The 18,146-nt window shown below is 44.6% G+C and overlaps 1 protein-coding gene across 1 annotated transcript in view; it reads left to right on the top strand.

Annotated features, from left to right (window-relative positions):
- Positions 1-12,210, top strand: part of EFCAB11 (EF-hand calcium binding domain 11) — a 226,694-nt gene extending 214,484 nt beyond the window's left edge. Inside the window, exons 9-11 of the transcript XR_012329875.1 lie at positions 1,682-1,762; positions 3,217-3,346; positions 12,045-12,210. The gene's annotated coding sequence lies outside the window, so the exon portion shown is untranslated. The remainder of the gene's footprint in view (positions 1-1,681; positions 1,763-3,216; positions 3,347-12,044) is intronic.
- The last annotated feature ends 5,936 nt before the right edge of the window (positions 12,211-18,146 follow it).

The following is an 18,146-nucleotide window of genomic DNA, read 5'->3' on the forward strand; positions in this document are numbered from 1 at the left end:
GAAGGGTGGGAATAGGGAGGCCGGAAGGTGGGGAAAACCTCTGAAAGATGAAGTCAGTCAGAGGAGTAAGGACTGGATGACGGAGGCCTTGGATATCAGGCCAAGAAGTGTGCCCTGTCTTGAGGGGACTGGGAGAGTCAGTACAAAGTTTTAACCAAGGTGTGATGTGACCAGGTTTGTGTGGCTCAGTCAGGATGGCACTAAAAGAGAGGAAGAAGGCCAAAAAAGGCCCAGGAAATTAAGCTCAGTCATTCACATCTTATTAGGGAGCAAATCCCACTGCCTAAAATGTCAGAGTCCACTTTTTTTTTTTTTTTTTTTTTTTTTATGCGGTGCGCGGGCCTCTCACTGTTGTGGCCTCTCCCGTTGCGGCGGAGCACAGGCTCCGGACGCGCAGGCTCAGCAGCTATGGCTCACGGGCCCAGCCGCTCCGCGGCATGTGGGATCTTCCCGGACCGGGGCACGAACCCGTGTCCCCTGCATCAGCAGGCGGACTCTCAACCACTGCGCCACCAGGGAAGCCCAGAGTCCACTTTTATTAAGCAAAGGATGACTGTATAGTCAAACTCTCCCATATGTTTTTGTCTGTGTCAAGAAACCAAAGCAACTTAATCATAAAAACTGTTAACTATTATTCTGATTCTAGTACCTGAAAACAATGAAATATGAGACAAGACTTGAGCGTCTTTCCTTCTTCGGACAAATTGTGTGGCTAAGCGACCATCTTTCACTTCATGTGCTTGGAGTAGGCAGGCCTAATAAAGGGTGATGTTTGAACATTTCAAACCAAATTCCCTCAGTGGCGGGTGTTAAACAACTTGTTATTTTAAGCAATTTAGACAGATATCTGCATATACAAACAAGCACATTCTTTGAACCAGCCCATTATATAACCTCGCTTATCCCTGCAGGTAATAAGCTGCTATAAAGGCAGAATTAGATATAATCCTGGGTTTTCTGTGTGTGCACGTGCAGTGAGACCAGTAAGAAATGAACACACTTGTTAGGGACAATAGCCGCCTTCCACTTCACTTACCTCTTATGAATTATTTTCTGCTCTCAATTCCAAATCAAGAAAAACACATCCTATTTCCTAAGTCATGCTGTCAGATAAGCACCGGAAGAGGTAATATTGGTAGCAACTGCAAAGAAACGTGTTGGGGGGTGAGACGTTTGAGTCTGCTGGTGTAATATCTAGAAATAGAGCCTTCTGTGTGTTCCCTTTTCTTTTCTCTCTGCATCCTATTCAAGGCATCTCATTCATTCATTCATTCACTCACTCACTCATTCAGCCAACTTTTTTTTTTGCAGTACACGGGCCTCTCACTGTTGTGGCCTCTCCAGTTGTGGAGCACAGGCTCCGGACGCGCAGGCTCAGCGGCCATGCCTCATGGGCCCAGCCGCTCCGCGGCATGTGGGATCTTCCCGGACCAGGGCACGAACCCGTGTCCCTTGCATCGGCAGGCGGACTCTCAACCACCCTGCCACCAGGGAGGCCCCAGCCAACATTTAAGGCTCCGACTATAGCCATGTTTTGAATATTAAAAGTGAGATTTCATATCAGATAAGGTACATTCCTGCCCTCCAACAGTTGATGGGCAGCGGCTGACAGGTTGGAATTCTTTCTGGTGCTTCAGAAAAGGACAATGTTTGTGTGGCACTGATCCCCATCTCTTCCCAGGTCTGAGAGCAGCACAGGCTCTGGAGCCAGGCTATCTAGGGCTTGAATCCCAGCTCTGCCACTCACAAGCGTCAGACCTGGGTAAGTTATTTGTCCTCTGCAAGCCTCATTTTTCTGCTCCAAAATGGAAATCCTAAAAGAGCCTACCTAATCTGATCATCAATGCGGATTAAATAAATTAAGATTTGTAAAGTGTCTACAACAAGGCCTGGCACATAATAAGGACTCAATCCATTTTTGTTATTATCATAAATGCCTGGACTTCCTGCCTAGAAATCATTGTCTGTGTGACTGCTATGTGCAGGGCAATACCCTAGGTGCTGCAGAGAGACCCAGAGTTGGGCACTGCATTCTAGCAGGTAGATATAATCTGTACACAGATAACCGTCTGTAAGGAGGATATGCTCAAGCCTCCAGGCCAGCTGCAGAATGCTAGCATTTGTTATCTATTGCCGCATAACCAGTTGCCACAGACATAGTGGCTCGAAATAACATATGCATCTGATCTCCCAGTTCTTATGGGTTAGGGATCTGGGATTGGTTTAGCCAGCTACTATCTTCAGGGTCTCTCAAAGGCTGCTGTCAAGGTATTGGCCAGGGCTGTGTTCTCATCTGAAGGCTCAACCCAGAAAGAATCCTAAACTCATGCTGGTAGAATTCAGTTCCTTGAGGGCTATTGTACTGAAGGCCTCAGATCTTTGCTGGCTGTTGGCTGGAGGCCTCCACCTGTTCCTTGCCACGTGGGCCTCTCCAACATGGCAGCTTGCTTTATCAAGACATGCAACCCAGACATGCAGTAGAGAGAGTGTACTAGCAAGATGGAAGTCATAATCTTATGTCGCCTAATCACAGAAGGCAACAATCTGCTCAGGGCAGTGAGGGAAGCAAAAGTCTTCACAGCACCCATCTCTGTGATGCTCTGAACGTCCATGCGCTGTGCCCCCCCAGCAACACACATGGGGACCCAACCTCTCTGTGTCTCCCTACCAGTTTCTTCAGAGTCAGATTCTGGCAGAAGGTAGAAGCTCAGCTTAGTTTACCATCTTGTCAGCAACGGGAAGCGCTACGTCAGTTTCCCATATGTGACTCTTAGCTCCTTTAGCAATCGTGGCTCTCCGTCTAAATCCCTGTAAGCTCCCATTATTGGTTCAGTGCGCCCATCCCCCAGTTTCTACAGGCTCCGCTCCAAAGAGTTCATATCTATAACTTTCTTCAGAGCACTACCCTGGATCCCCTGGAACCACTTCATTCAGATGCTTCCAGAACCAAAACAGCCTGGAAAATTACAAATCCCCATTTTGGCCTGTGGCTAATGACTGACTGGTGCAGAAGTATTAACACCTAGCTCCCTTACTCTACTGGGCAATTTATTCTCAAAAGCTCCTCAGGGGTTCAAGTTGAGTCTGGAACTTTACTTGAAATCACAACCTTACCTGGCTAATTTTTGTTCCCTATTCCGCTCTTCCTACTCCCTCTCTAATTTCTCTTGAGGCAACTTGCTTAATAAATTATTTACACAAAAACCCTTTCCTCAGGCTCTGCATCTGGGGAACCTGCCTAAAACAGATGCTGCCATACGTAGTCCCAGGAAGCTGACCTTAAGAAAGGGATTCTGGATGCAGCTCATTCACCAGCAAGATGAAAAGGGAGGTCTCATCTCTGGTGGTAGGTGGCATTCTGTATTTTTTTTTTCCTGTGTTTGTTAGAAAATCAGCATATCTTTATTTTATACAAAAGAAAATTGCATATAATAATTGATGTAATTTTACTTACATTTAAGGACATACATATTGATACAAACAAACCTCTAAGTAGTAGTTTATGATGAAGCATCAAGAGAGCAGAGTAGGGACTTCCCTCGTGGTCCAGCGGTAAGGAATCCACCTTACAACGCAGGGGATGTGGGTTAGATCCCTGGTCAGGGAACTAAGATGCCACATGCCACAGGGCAACTAAACCTGCGCCCCACATCTACTGAGCTCGCGCGCCTCAAAGAGAGAGCCTGCACACCACAACTACAGAGCCCACACGCCCTGGAGCCTGCGTGCCACGACTAGAGAAGAGGAAACCCGCACACCACAACTAGAGAGAAGCCCGCCTGCCACAACTAAGACCCAACACAGCCAAAAATAAATCAAATAAATAAATAATGAATAAACCTTTTTTTTAAAAAATGGACAACGGGCTTCCCTGGTGGTGCAGTGGTTGAGAGTCCGCCTGCCGATGCAGGGGACACGGGTTCGTGCCTCGGGCCGGGAAGATCCCACATGCCGCGGAGCGGCTGGGCCCATGAGGCATGGCCGCTGAGCCTGCGCGTCCGGAGCCTGTGCTCCGCAACGGGAGATGCCACAACAGTGAGAGGCCCGCGTATCCAAAAAAAAAAAAAAAAAAAAAACAGGACAAAAGCACCTTTATTTAAAAAAAAGAGGAAAGCAGAATATTTTTTATGTAGCAAGCGTTAATTGTGGCATTCTATATCTTTGTATCGTTAAAGTTACTAAGACTTTCACTCTTGGTGAGCTGTGATGGCATACAGCTAAGAGGAGCTGCATTGGCTTGTGCAACATCTCTAGCTTTTGAGAAATAGAGGAAATAACAACTATAAGGACTAGGTAATTGGGTGGAATTGGGCTTGAGCAGGTCCAGAACACATGAGTAAATTGCACAAAGTAGGGACCCAGACTCTATGTTATCCACCAACCAAGACATCTTCATCAGCTCACACCTATGGCCTCATGGGGTATCCCCCATGACCAGCTGATAGAGGAAAGATCCCAAGTTTGGTTCACAGATGGGTTGACTCAGTATACTGGCACAAACTGAAAGTGGACAGCTGCACTATAGCCCCCCCCCAGAGGTGGCTCTGAAGAGACTAGTGAAGCTAAATCATTGTAATAGGCAGAGCTTTGGGCATTGCACCTGGTGATGCAATTTGTGTGGAGAGGGAGGTGGCCCAAGGTAAAGATACAGATAGACTTATGGGCAATGGACACTAACTCCACAGGCTGGTCACGGAACTGGAAGGCACACAACTGGAAGATGGGGGACAAGGAGGTTTGAGGAAAGAGGACCCATGGGAGTGAAGACCTTTGTGTTGTACGCTGATGCCCACCAGGGAGCGCTGACTGCAGAAGAGGCATTAAGCAAACTGGTGGGCAGGATAACTCATCAATAGATGTCAGCCAGCATTTGTTGTTAACTACCTCAGTTCTAGTCCTAAAGGCTCATTTTTGTTACTGTAGTTACAGTAACAAAACTGGAGGCTACGCATCCGTCCAAAAGCCTGGGGCTCATTCTCACTACAGCTGATCTAGCTGTTGCCACTGCTGAATGTCTGACCTGTCAGAGGTTGACTTTGAGTCCCCACTATAGGTCCATTCCTTGAAGAGACCAACCAGAGCCTTGATGGCAAGTTAATTACGTAGGACCCCTTTTACCCTAGCAATGGCAGCATTTTGTTCTGAGTGATTGGTACAAATTCATTGTATGAATTTGCCTTTCCTGACTGCAGTGCTTTGATAAGATCCACTATTTGAGGTCTCAGAATGTCTGATTTATGGACACAGAATCTCACAAAACATTTTTTGTCCCAAAGAGGTACGGTAACGGGCAAATGACTAGGGGATCCACGGATCCCACAACATACCACGCCATTCTAGCATAATATATTGTAACCACCTTCTGAAGGCAGAGGAAGGCACTAACTTAGAAATGATACCCTGTGAGGTTGGGGCACCATCCTTCAGGATGCAGCGTGTGCCTTAAACCAAAAGCCATTATGTTGTGTTGTCTCCAGTGAGTTGAATACATGGGTCTGGGAACCAAGGGGTGGAAAGAGGAGTAGCCTGGCTCACTGCCACTCTCAGTGACCTGCTTGGGGAATGCATGCTTCCCGTCCTCACAACTCTAGGGCATTGGTTCTAGAGGTTCTAGTTCCCAGAGGGAGAATACTTCACACTAAACCTAAAGCTACTGCTGTAGTCCTATTGTTTTGGACTCCATGTGAGCTAAGAAAGCTATGATCATACTGGCGGAGGTAACTGACCCCAATCATCATAAGAATGCAGGGCTGCTGTTACATAATGGGGGAGGAATGTGTTTGGCACTCAGCTGATTCACTGGAGTCTCTCTTGCCAAGTTTTAACTGAAAATAGGCAGTCGTGGCAACCACTGCCTGATAAAGACCTGGTAGCAAGGAGCTCAGATCCCTCAAGGATGAAGATTTGGGACACTCCACCAGGCAGACCCCTAGATCGGTAGAAGGGCTAGTTGAGGATGAGAGGAGTCTAGAATGGATGGTAGAGAAGAGAGATGATGGATGTTAGTTATAATCTTGGGACCAGTTGCAGCAGCAAGGGCTGAGGTTTGTCCCACTAGATTTGTGACCAATTAGAATCTTGAATAAGCTATGACAAGATGGAGACTTCATGTGAGAACATGTGAATCTGAGTGTTGCAAGGAGTGGACTGTAGTGGATGCTTCTGGTGCTCTACCACATCCCTTCAGAGACCTTTGACTGGTTCACTGTACACATCCCCCAGCTACTGGGTGCTTCTCTCCTAATGGCTCACACCTCCAACCTTCAGAGAACTACCTTAATCGACCAGATCCACTTCACCCAGGCTCACTCTGGAATCAGAAGTGCTGGGTGTTATGTCCCCCACTCCCTCCAGGAAGGCCTGACTGATTAGTGCAGGGGTATAAAAATCCAGGTCCCTTGCCTCAGGGTGGGATCAACTCACTGTAACTTGTGCTCCAGAGCTGCCTTTGGATCAAGCTGAGGCTGGAACTTGACCTTAAATTACTGCCTTGTCTTCTTCTCCTGCCCTATTCTGTTTCCCTTACAAGTTTCTCCTAGAAGCATGTCCTTAATAAATTACTTGCAAAGAAATCCTTGACAAGACAGTTCCCTAGTAGCACATAAACTCTTTGTGGATAGACACTAATTAGGGGAAAAGAAAAATCTTTTAATCTCCCACCGTATGTAGCCCGGCATGGGATACCTACCAGGAGTTGATCTGGGTTTTGGCAAATTCTTTGGTTTAGACTCTCTTCCCTTAGTAAGAATCTGAGGATGCTAAGTGGCGATTGCATTAGTATATTACAGACGGGAACATCTGTAAATTATCAGTGATACATCAATGTAAAACACATGCCCCAGGTTTTTTGGACAACCCTGATTTCAATTTTTTAATCTCCCTGTCAGACCATTTCCAGACAGTGTGTCCCAGGTGGTGTGGTGTTTGGATAGCAAAGGATAATGTGCTAGCCAAGAGGCAGCTGAGGGAGAACACTTAAGCATTATGAAAAAGCAGGGACCTTGAAGTTAAGACAGGACCTCAAATCCTGCCTCCACCCAACCAGCTCTATGACCTTGGCCACATTTTGTTCGTGTTCTAATGGAGTTAACTAGCTCCTACTTCACAGAACTGAAAGAGAATTAATGTAGGCAAAGTGCTTAGCGTTGCTCCTTGTCCTAGTAAAGCTCAAGAAATGGTTCCTTTCGGAAGGGGATGAACAGTGGATACAGCGTCTTCAGTGGAGTCCGGGGACATCACTATCCTTATAGAGCCAGCTTGGGCAGAGGCAACGCCCAAGTGTTTTCATTCACTTTTCCTCCCAGGGCAGAGGACTACTTGCAAGGCAAAGGGAAAGAGGACGTCGTGCCGGCCAGAAGGTTAGGCCTCAAAGGAGAAAGGCCCTGACATCCTCGGCCACCACGTGGCTCCTCGACCTCCTCTCCGACCCTCCCCTGCAGCCCTCTCGGCAGGGTTGAAGTAGGTGAAGGGTGGAAGCCGAGAGCCCACGCCGCGGAGGCTGACGCCCGCCGGCGGTGTCCTAGCAACACCCGCCCCGCCCCATCCCGCCCGGCTTGGCGCGGTGGCGCCGGGAAGCGGGGGGAGGCGGGCCGCTGTTGCCATGGTAGCGCATCTGCCGCGCCCGACGCCGTCGGCGCCGGAGGGAAACCAGGGTTCCGGGCCCAGCGTGGGCGGCCGGGAGGCGCCCATCCACCTCCGCTGCTCCAGCTCCGGCCTAGAGGGGACCAGGCGCTCGCCCGGAGCCCAGGGGGACCCGAGCTGTCTGCAACCGTGGCCGGGGCGCAAGGTCGTTGGTCCCGACTCGGTCCCCCGCCGCCTGAGCCAGCTAACGGCCTGGAGACTTTACAGTCTGTCTCGTGGGGACGGAGTTGGTCGTCCGGGCCAGGTCTAGGCTGAATGAACTGTTCGGCTTTGGAATCTCATCGCACCTTTTTTCCCCAGCTACGCAAGAAACACGTACACACACGGCCTAGCGTCCCGTGCTTTTCTCTCAAGTGTTTCACCTGAAGGATCTTTAATCTTGGAAAGAGAATATGCAGAAAACAGCGGCTTCCAAATCAGCCATTTAAAAACAACTCTGCAAATAAGTATCATGTTTCACGAGGGCCATTTTAAACTGATTTGTCCATGCCTGGAAGGGTAGTCTGGATTCTGGACTTGAATTTGCATTCTTCTAAATCCCTCAGTGAGCTGCGTTTGGAGAATTCAGTTGTGGGGTGTTAAATTTAAACGTATACGCCCCTAGCTAGTATTCTGTGTTATGAATGCTCTGTTAAACGACCCAGTCACAAAGACAAAGCCACACGATCTCACTCATTCTCTAGCCTGAGAGGCTTTTTTTTTTTTGCGGTACGTGGGCCTCTCACTGTTGTGGCCTCTAGCGCAAGCTCAGCCGCTCCGCGGCATGGGGAATCTTCCCGGACCAGGGCACGAACCCGTGTCCCCTGCATCGGCAGGCGGACTCTCAACCACTGCGCCACCAGGGAAGCCCTGGCTTGAGACTATTTTTAACAGAGGCGGAGTCAGTCACGTGTTCGTGAGTTTAATCAAATGGACAAGGGATCTGAGCGAGAAAAGCTTGCTATGTAATGCGAAGACTGCACTGGTACATAGAGATGCGTTCTCTTTGGATTTATTTGAATCAGAGCTTTTCAAATGGAATCTTCTCCTGCATATATTTTTTTCGATCTGCTGCAACTGGAAAATTTAAATCAAAATCCTATTTCTTATATTCATTTCTATGGTAAATGTGTCTAGGCTGAGATTATGCATTTTCTTGATCAACAAGCAAATGCGCAGCAATCACTGTGAATTGAGCACCTTGCTGATTGAGCAACACTTGAAGCTGGAGGCAAGAACGACCATAATCTCAGAATGAGGATCCTCCTCAGCGTATTTCACAAGCATGTTCACAGCTAACCTTTTCCCACTCTAAAGGAGCATTCACTTGGAACCTCTTTATTCTTCATTTTGCCAGAATATTTAATCTCTCAGAAAGCTTCTTTCACATACTTTTTCGGTTGAAAATGTAATTGGGCAAATGATCATATTATTTATATTTATATATGAATATGTGTGTTTGTTTCTTTTTCCCCCAGTATCAAAACAGAACCTTTATTTTTGCATTCGGAAAGCTAAATCAAGGATCTGAAAATAATAGTTTTATGTTTAGCACTAATTGGAGGGGAAAAAAAAGAATGTACAAAACTATGTATAGTAACAACTTTTTTGTGCGTAAGGCAAATTGCCGAATGTGCTTCCGATTCGGTAGTTTAAATGTTAGAATGGTGGAAACAACAATATATTTTATAATAAAATATTAGCATTTGCAAACATTAATTTTTCTTTGGTAATTTTCCTAGTGTCTGATTCTTCATTCATTACCCTGAAGTTCTTTTCACAGAAGTTATTTATCAGTATGAGCTTAGACCAGTTTGATTGCAAGATATTGGTACGGATCCACACGTGCCTGACATGGCAAATAGAACTGACCATTTCAGCTCTCTAACTGGTTGGTTGTTCTCTCTAGGTAGGTAGAGGTTTGGTTATACCCATGAGTTAGCCCAGCCTTCCCTCCTTAGAATTCATTGACCGTTTTAGAGAGTTACTGCATGCCCTACTTTATTAAGAATACATGAATGTCGAGAACCTTACTAGATTTTCTGCATAATTTCCTAACGTGAAAATGATCTCCACATAGCCATTGCAGTTAGTTTCCATTATTACAAGGTTTCTACCTTATCATTTATGGTTATTGTTTCTTAGGAACCTAATACTTATCAAACACAGGATCCATTTTGCATGCTCACCTTTCCTCTTTTCCAAATAATCAGTGACCTTAAGCTTTGAGCATCTTATCCTTATTACTGGCTACCAGCCTCTTATTTAATCCTGCGTTAAACTTGATTTACCGCTTTATCTGTACTACTTTAATCCTTTAGAGGCTTATCATAATATGGGCTCTTTAATGAAATATTTTATCATAAGAATAACCTTTCTCTACTTTTCCAGATTTCTCTATTTTTGCTCATATACCCATGTACCTTTTTCCTTCTTTAAATATTCATGTTTCCCACTTTCATTATACGATGAAATAAACCAAAATGCTTACTTGTTACTACAGAAATGACTATGTTACCACAAAGTGTTCTTGTTTAGTGCTTAATTAGTTAAGACATTAGTTCTTAATGTCTTAAGTTTAGATCTCCCGATCTCGGGAAAATATAAATGCATCTGTTGCTGGAAGATTCCCCCATCTTGAAATCTCAAAATATTTGTTCCCATCCAGCTGCAAGGTCACCTAATATTCTCAGATCATTCCGTGGGATTTGAAGAGGCAATGTAGTGTAGTAGTTAGGAGACTACTACACTGAACTCAGACTGGGATTCAAATCCTGGTTCTAACGCTTACTAGCTATGTGATGTTTTGGTTTTTTTTAATTTATTTTTTTATACAGCAGGTTCTTATTAGTCATCAATTTTATACACCTCAGTGTATACATGTCAGCTATGTGATGTTAATCAAGTTTTTTTAACCTCTCTAGGCCTCAGTTTCCTCATCTGTAAAATGGAGATAATAGCACTTAGTTCATTAAGTTTGGCAATTTTAAAGGATTAAACGACATAATTCTTGTAAAGCACTTGGCACGCGATCAACACTCAGTGAATGATGTTCGTGAGCAGTGCTGTGCTCACCATGATTATCATCTGTATTAAAACATTGTTTCCACTGTCACCAATTAACTTAGGCTAAATTAGTTTATTAGATTAGACTAACCACAGATAGACAGGATTCTGACAAGACATAAAACAGACATTTTGACTAAGGAGGGGAGCGTACAAGGAGAAAAGTCCAGACACCTAGCAGGCTAGTATTGGCACCAGTGTTACCTTGTTCACCTCAGTGGCTTCTTGAGCGTGCTTGTTGGCAGGAACAGCCCAACCCAGAAGTGAACCTGGGATGGTGCCAGTGTGCCGTGAGAACCTAGATTATATCCAGAACTTTGCTTCAAGGATGTCTGAAAACTGTGGCGTTCCCACCACGTCTGCCGTCGAGGAAGGCACGTGAAAAGGAGGTCGGAACCTTGTCCACTGCTCTTCCCAAACTTCAGCTTCCAAATTATAGCAGTAACGGGAATTACCTGGAGGCCCAGTGGTTAGGACTCTCGGCTCTCACTGCCGGGGGCCTGGGTTCAATCCCAGGTCGGGGAACTAAGATCCCACAAGCCGCACAGTGGGGCCCAAAACAACAACAGCAAAAAAAAAACAAAGAAACAAAAAACAAATTATAGCAATAACAACAGATCCTCCCTAACATACAAATGCACTTGCCCTCCCCACAAAGGGAGACCAACCTTCCCTGTATCTATGTGGGGAATGTTCATTTTCTCTTAAGCCCAGTCACAATTCAGGTTTGATGTTCCACAACCTATGGGCTGAACTGTAAAGTTAATCATGCCCCCCAGACCCTTTATAAAACATTAGGGACAAAGGGGAGGGGAAAAAAATGAAAGTGGTTAATGTTTGTAAATGATACATAAAGAGCAAGAAAAAACTATGATCCCTACTAGGATCCTCTGTTTCGCTAGGGTTCACAAGTCCAGAGCTGGCAGTCACAGTTTCCTTCCTCTGCTACCTGCTCCATGGCGTCTCTGCTCCCAGTAGGTTTGCTCAGTGGGCCAGCATCTTTGCCCAGTGGCATGATCTAAACCTTCCTTTCCCAGGTGTCTGAGTTCTAGGGTTGCTGACGTCTGCTCTAACCTTTGCCCCTGGGTGTGGAAGTCCTAGGAGGCGCTCCAGAGCATCTACTGGCTCTCACTGTGTAGCAGCGACCTTCATTTTCCCTCATAGTCAGGAGCCCAATGATGACCAGGTGGGAGCCTCAACTTCCAGTCCAGTGAAACCGTGTGTTCCCCGATGGAGGAGTCCACAAACCTCCAATTCCACGATAACTCCAAGTCACAGTGAGGCAAATAAAAGCTTTTACATAGCACCAGGTTTAATAAGGAGAGGTGCCATTCTCTTTTCCACCCCTTGGTTTCCAGATCTGTGAGACCCGCCCGTGGGAGCATCAGCACCACCTAAGAGCACCTGTTTTGGAGCGTATGTCACACCGAGAAGGAAAGCACCTCACGAGGTGTGGCTCAGCTGTGTCCCCTGGCCGTTACTCTCTGCATGGCAGCCTTCTGAGTGATGGGCACATAGGTAGGTCAGCGAGTCCCATGGAGGTCAGCCACCTGCTTTTTTCTGGCAGTAATGTTTGTTTCTTGGTCAGAAATAATGTTGTGTGGAATATTGTGAGAATGAATAATGCATTTGTTGCGTCCATAAATGGCATTGCTGGCAGAAGCATGGCAGGCAGAGAAGGCGAGTCCAAACCGAAATAGTCCAGTGAGGACAAATTGTCGCCCCCTCCATGATGGAGGAGGTCAGTTATATGAAACCTGCTGCCAGGCGGTGTGATGTGTCACCAGGGGCTCAGCGTTAGTCCGCTGTTGGTAAGGTGGCCCTCAGCGGTGGGAGGTATCCGGATGTGCCTTGATACACGGAAGCCCCTATGACTGAGCCCAGGTGTGACCCCCATCCTTGCTTTTTGGCTGCTTTCTGGGCAGTCTGGGGTGGTTGAGGAAGCAGCTGACTCACAGGCACTGAACAAGGCATCTTATCTGCCTTATCATTTGGGTTCATGCCTCCCTCCCAAATGCCGTGCTGCCCTTTGGCAAGCAAACCTGTGGGACGCATCACACTCTGGGTTTATTCCAGGAGGGCTATACACATCCCTATTCCCCAGACCACCATGTCACCAGTCACCTCTTTTTATTTCCAAGTCCCTAAACAAACCCATGCTTTTGATCATCTCTCTTTCTGTACAAACTGAACAACAGGCTGAATCATTTAAAGTTCTAACCACTGGGAAGATTGCCGTTCCCCACCTCTGAGCCTGTAATGCTGGTACAGTCCCTTAGCCGGAACCATCCATGTTAGCCGGAACCATCCATGAGCCAGGTTCAGGTTTTTTCTCTCTTTACCTTTAAAAAAGTCTTTTCGTAGGGAACTCCTCATGAGGGTTTATGTGTGGACTGAAGGAGACAAGCAACAAGAACAGGCGCTGTGGGAGTGTGAGCGAAGCACTCGAGCTCCTTGGACCATCTGAACCTGCACAGGCTCAGTATCCCATAGACCACGTCCACTTCCGCCAGCTTTGTGGGTGAGTGGATCCATGCAGCACCCACTTCATGATGGGAAGACAGGTCACAAGGTCACTTGGTTTTCCATTGTCAAGCATTCAGCAAACCGAGAGCTGTTTCTTAATGGTTCTTTGCAAAGAAGATGCGGCTTTAGTTTCAAAATATCAAAATCCTATGCTGGGACCCTCCCACTGGGGCTCATCACAGGCTCCAGAGAGCACTCTGACCTGTCATAGATGCTGTACCCACCATTAGATACTCTGGATCGTAAGAACCAAATTGCAGAACTGCCTGCTTCGGATCAGCTTGAGGATTTTCTCTTGCTCTCTCTCTCTCCCACTGAAAACTGACTGCCCTACAGCTTACTTGGTAAATGGATCAGTCACCTTAATACAGTGTGGATTGCTTCCTTCAGACTCATCTGTTATGGCCATGGTCTGGAAGGCTACCATATTCAGGGAGTGACCACAGTCAAGAATCTTTCATTAGACACAGCTCCAAACCATCGGGGTCCGCTGAAAACTCTCACAGAAAAACAAAATGCCTCCATGCCCATGCTTTCCAGAAGAAACAGCAGAAGCAGGACCTCTGCCCCATTTTTGTCTTCCAAATTTTACTTGAGTACTGAACCTACGTTAGAGCCACCATCCCAATGTCAAGAGAATTCAGGAAAGAGAGTTTTAGCCTTCCAGTCTCTGCTGTCAAGCCTATGGACATGGACTCTGTCTGTGGATTGAATTGTGTCCCCCACAAAATTCATATGTTGATGTCCTAACCCTCACTACCTCAGAATGTGACCTTATTTGGAAATAGGGTTGTCGCAGATATAGTTGGTTAACTTAAGATGAGGTCATTAGAGTGGGCACTAATGCAATATGACTGAAGTCCTTATAGAAAAGGAAAAATTTGAACACAAAGACATACATACACACATGGAGAATGTCATACGAAGCTGAAGACAGAGATCAGGGTTATGCTTCCGCAAGCCAAGGAATAACAAAGATTTCCAGCAACCACCAGAAGCCAGAGGACAGTCCTGGAACAGATCCTTTCATTACAGCCCTCAGAAGGAGCCAACCCTGCCTGCTGACACCTTGATTTTGGATTTCTAGCCTCTAAAACTGAGAGACAATTAATTTCTATTGTTCAAGTCACCCAGTTTGTGGTATTTGGTTATGGCAGCCGTAGCAAACTAATATAGACTGTTGTGACCACCCCTACTGTAATGTATGGTGCCCTTGTCATGGCTCATAAATGGAGCTCAGCAAGTCCCATCGCTGTTGCCAAGAAATGTCCAGTCCGTTATCTCTACTGCTATTACTGCAATATCCATCATTGAGAAGGGAGGCCCCCAAACTATTTATAATGACGATATAATTATTTCCTTAATGGGTTGCCATATTTTAACTCTGAGATGATTTAGAATTAAGCATAGAAACATGTTAAGAGGATCCAACCTTTAATATTTGTATTTTATTTCAAGAAGGAATCTGTTCGTATCTGTTAATTTTTAAGAGAATTTAACCTCTTGGTTAAATAGGTCAGTCTTATTATCTTAAATAGAAATTATAATTGATTTAGGCGTCTGACTTCTCACTGAAACTTTTCCACATTTATACAAAGTATTGAAACATTCAAGGGAATGTAATAGTTGTAGGATTATAGTAATGGTTATAAGTTATATAAAAATAATATGAATATATGGTTATATTTACAAGATTCAACATGGTTTACTAGATTTACAAGAATAATACAAACACTTGGAAAGTTGTTAAGATAGACACCTGAGTTACATTAAAGGAACTCTAATACATCAAGCGTATACCTGTAGTTAAAAATGTTTGATGGCGTTTTAACTGAATTTATAAAAGCCTCCTTAAAAGTGATTGTCAAGATTTGCTAACTTTATATAAAGAATAATAAGATCTGTAAACTGAACCCAAGAGAGGGATTGGCAAACTTTCTGTAAAGGGCCAGTGGTAAATATCTTAGGCTTTGTGAGCCCTGTGGTCTCTGCTGCAACTACTCACCTCTGCCGCTGTAGCACAAGAGCAAGCATAGACAATGTGTAAATGAACAGGTGTGGCTGTGTTCCAGTAAAACTTTATTTTAAAAAGTAGGCAGCCTACCAGATTGGACCCATGGGCTGTAGTTTGCCAACCTCTGACCTAAAAGATTGACAATTTTTTTAATTTATAAGTTAATAGCTTGCTGTATAATTTCAGAGCTAGAGGGAATCTTAGAAATCATTCTGTTCAATCCTATAACTATTTACAAATGAGGTTATGGAGGATTCGATGGGCTACGTGACTTGCCCAAGAGTACATTATTAGAAGCACATTTATAACTTAATTCCATTATAAATTAAAGCACAAAACCAATAATGATGGAGTCTTTGTATTTGTAGAACCTATTTTGTGTGTATGTTCCAAACCTTCCACAAATAACGTGCAACTAGAAGGAGCAGATAAGTGCTTTACAGCTAAGAATGCATACTATAGTCTTTTCAAAGTTTATTACAGTGAACCACTTGGAATCATAGGTGTAGGAAAAAAGATCGCTCATTCCTTTGGGTTCTTTACTGTTCTCATTTGTACTGTAATTCCTCTGTAGGTTTCCTAGGATTTATCGATAGAAGAAAGTAGTAAACAAATCAACTCTAACATCCTTTTTCAGTGTTTGTCCAGAGAGGGTTTGCCTGTTTTGTTTACTACTTTATTTTATTTAGTCTAATTACCTCCCTGTAAGAAATAGCACTGAGGAAGATTGTCTAAGGTATATGTTTTCATGCTGGCATTGAAAAACATTAATAGAAGTTAAATGTGGACATCCCAGCATGCTGAAATCAGTTTACAACTGTAAAATATAATTTCCTTCCAAGCCTTTTCAAATCTGGAAGGTTGAGAATGGCTCGTTAAATTCAAATATTTATGTCATTTTGATAGTATCAGCAAAAGGAACTTATTTTCATTTTTTCTTTTATCTTAGTCTTGTTACAGAGTTTACAACACAATCCACTAAAACTAGATTTTCCTCAATTTGGGGGACAGGCGTCTCACACAGACATGCACTTGTATGACCAGCATGGATTTATGGGGGTGGAGATCCTTCCTTTCTCACCGATTTGCCATCCAGTACTTTCTATATGTATAGAATGCACATACGTGCGTCTGGTTTATACACGATCGGTGTTATGCGTATACATTGTTGTGTAACCTGCTTTTGTCACTTAGTATGGATGTTCCCTCCAGTGATGAAGTGTTCTTTTGCAGTCTGATACTTAATGGCCTCGTGGTATTCCGTCAACCACATGAACCATCATTAATTTACCCACTCTATTGTTGGACATTTGTGTTTCCAATTTTTCACTATTATAAATGATGTTGTGATGAATATCCATGTACATAAATCTTAATGCCCAGTTCTGATTATTTTTGTAAGATAAATGCCTGGCTATGAAATTGCTGGTCCAAGGGATATATTTGTAGAACTCCTTGTTATAAGGATCACGAATATACATTCTTTTGGACTCCATATGCTGGGGAGTGTGCTATCAACATATTCTCATTTAATCCTCACAACAAATTCATGAGATAAGTACTATTAATATCCACATTTTTTTTCAGAAGAAACTGAGGCCTGTGCCCAGAAAATGGTTACTACATGACAGTGGTTGGCAGACCTGGTGTTTGGGCCCAAGTCTGTCTGATTTTGAGCCCAATATTCTTAATCACTGCACTATATGGCCCCTTCCATATTGCCAGAATAGCTTCCCCCCAAAATTGTTACAATCTAGATTTCTACCAGCAATATGTGAGTGTGCCTGCTTCCCTGTACTGTTGAGGATTCTTTGATTACAAGTGAAGCTGAACAAATTTTTTCATGTTTGTTGGCCGTTTGTGGATTGTCTATTCACGTCCTTTGCAAAGAATACATGTCTGAAAAATTTCCCTTTGAGATAGAGAGTCAGATGATCTGAATTCTAATCACAGCTCTATCCCTAATTAGCTATGCGATGTCAGGAAAAAAAATCACTGCAGAGTTCTGAGTCTCCATTTCCTCTTGTGGAAAACTAGATGATCAAATTAAATCATCTCATGGTTGTTCTCTAAAATTTTGTGATTCCATCCATCGGTCCACCCATCAGCAGGCCTTGTCAGTGGTCAACGGGGGAGGAGATAGGTGACCACCTATGCAGTATATTTTCATTTATGTATTTAAGGAACGGCCTCTAAATCATCTCTCCCATCCCCTGGGATTCAGGTGCCCGAAATCCCACCCTTCACTCCCTGGGGCTTTCGTTCTTCATTTTCGTTCATTCTTCTGCATCTCTCCTTCCTGCATGAAGGTTTCTTATTCTTTGGCTTCAGTGGCATTCTTTTCTTATGGTTTACTCCTTCTCAGGTTTCTCCCCCTTTCACCTAAAAATGTTGGGATTCCCCAGGTTTGCCCTTGGCCCAGTGCTCTTTTAACTAGATCACTCCCAGCCACAATGATCCACATGGGATTCCTTGCACACGCCATGACTCTTGCCTCTGAACCCTTGAACGTGTTCTCTTTGCCTGGGATGCTTTTAATCCTTTTCTTTCTAAACTGAGTCTGAGCGTGTCTTCTTCTGGGAAGCAGCCTGGCTAAAACATGATGCACGCGGTTGGAGTCAGTCAAGTCCAGGTTCTTCCACGTACTCACCGTGCGACCTTGGGTAAATTATGTATCCTTCCTAACCTCCATTTCCTCATGTGCATGATGGGCGTAATGAAAGTATGTACCTCTCGAGACTGTAGTGAGAAGGCACTGAAATCATGCATGCAGAGCTTGGCCCACTATGCTTGATTTTTTCTGAGCTTTCAAGCACCTCGTGCATACATCTATCTTAGCATTTAACATACTGCATTCTGAATATTCATCGTTTCATCTCCATTCATTAACACTGTGTCTGGCACACGTAGGCTCCCAGCC

This window comes from Tursiops truncatus, chromosome 2 (genome assembly GCF_011762595.2).
Source record: "Tursiops truncatus isolate mTurTru1 chromosome 2, mTurTru1.mat.Y, whole genome shotgun sequence".
Taxonomy (NCBI): domain Eukaryota; kingdom Metazoa; phylum Chordata; class Mammalia; order Artiodactyla; family Delphinidae; genus Tursiops; species Tursiops truncatus.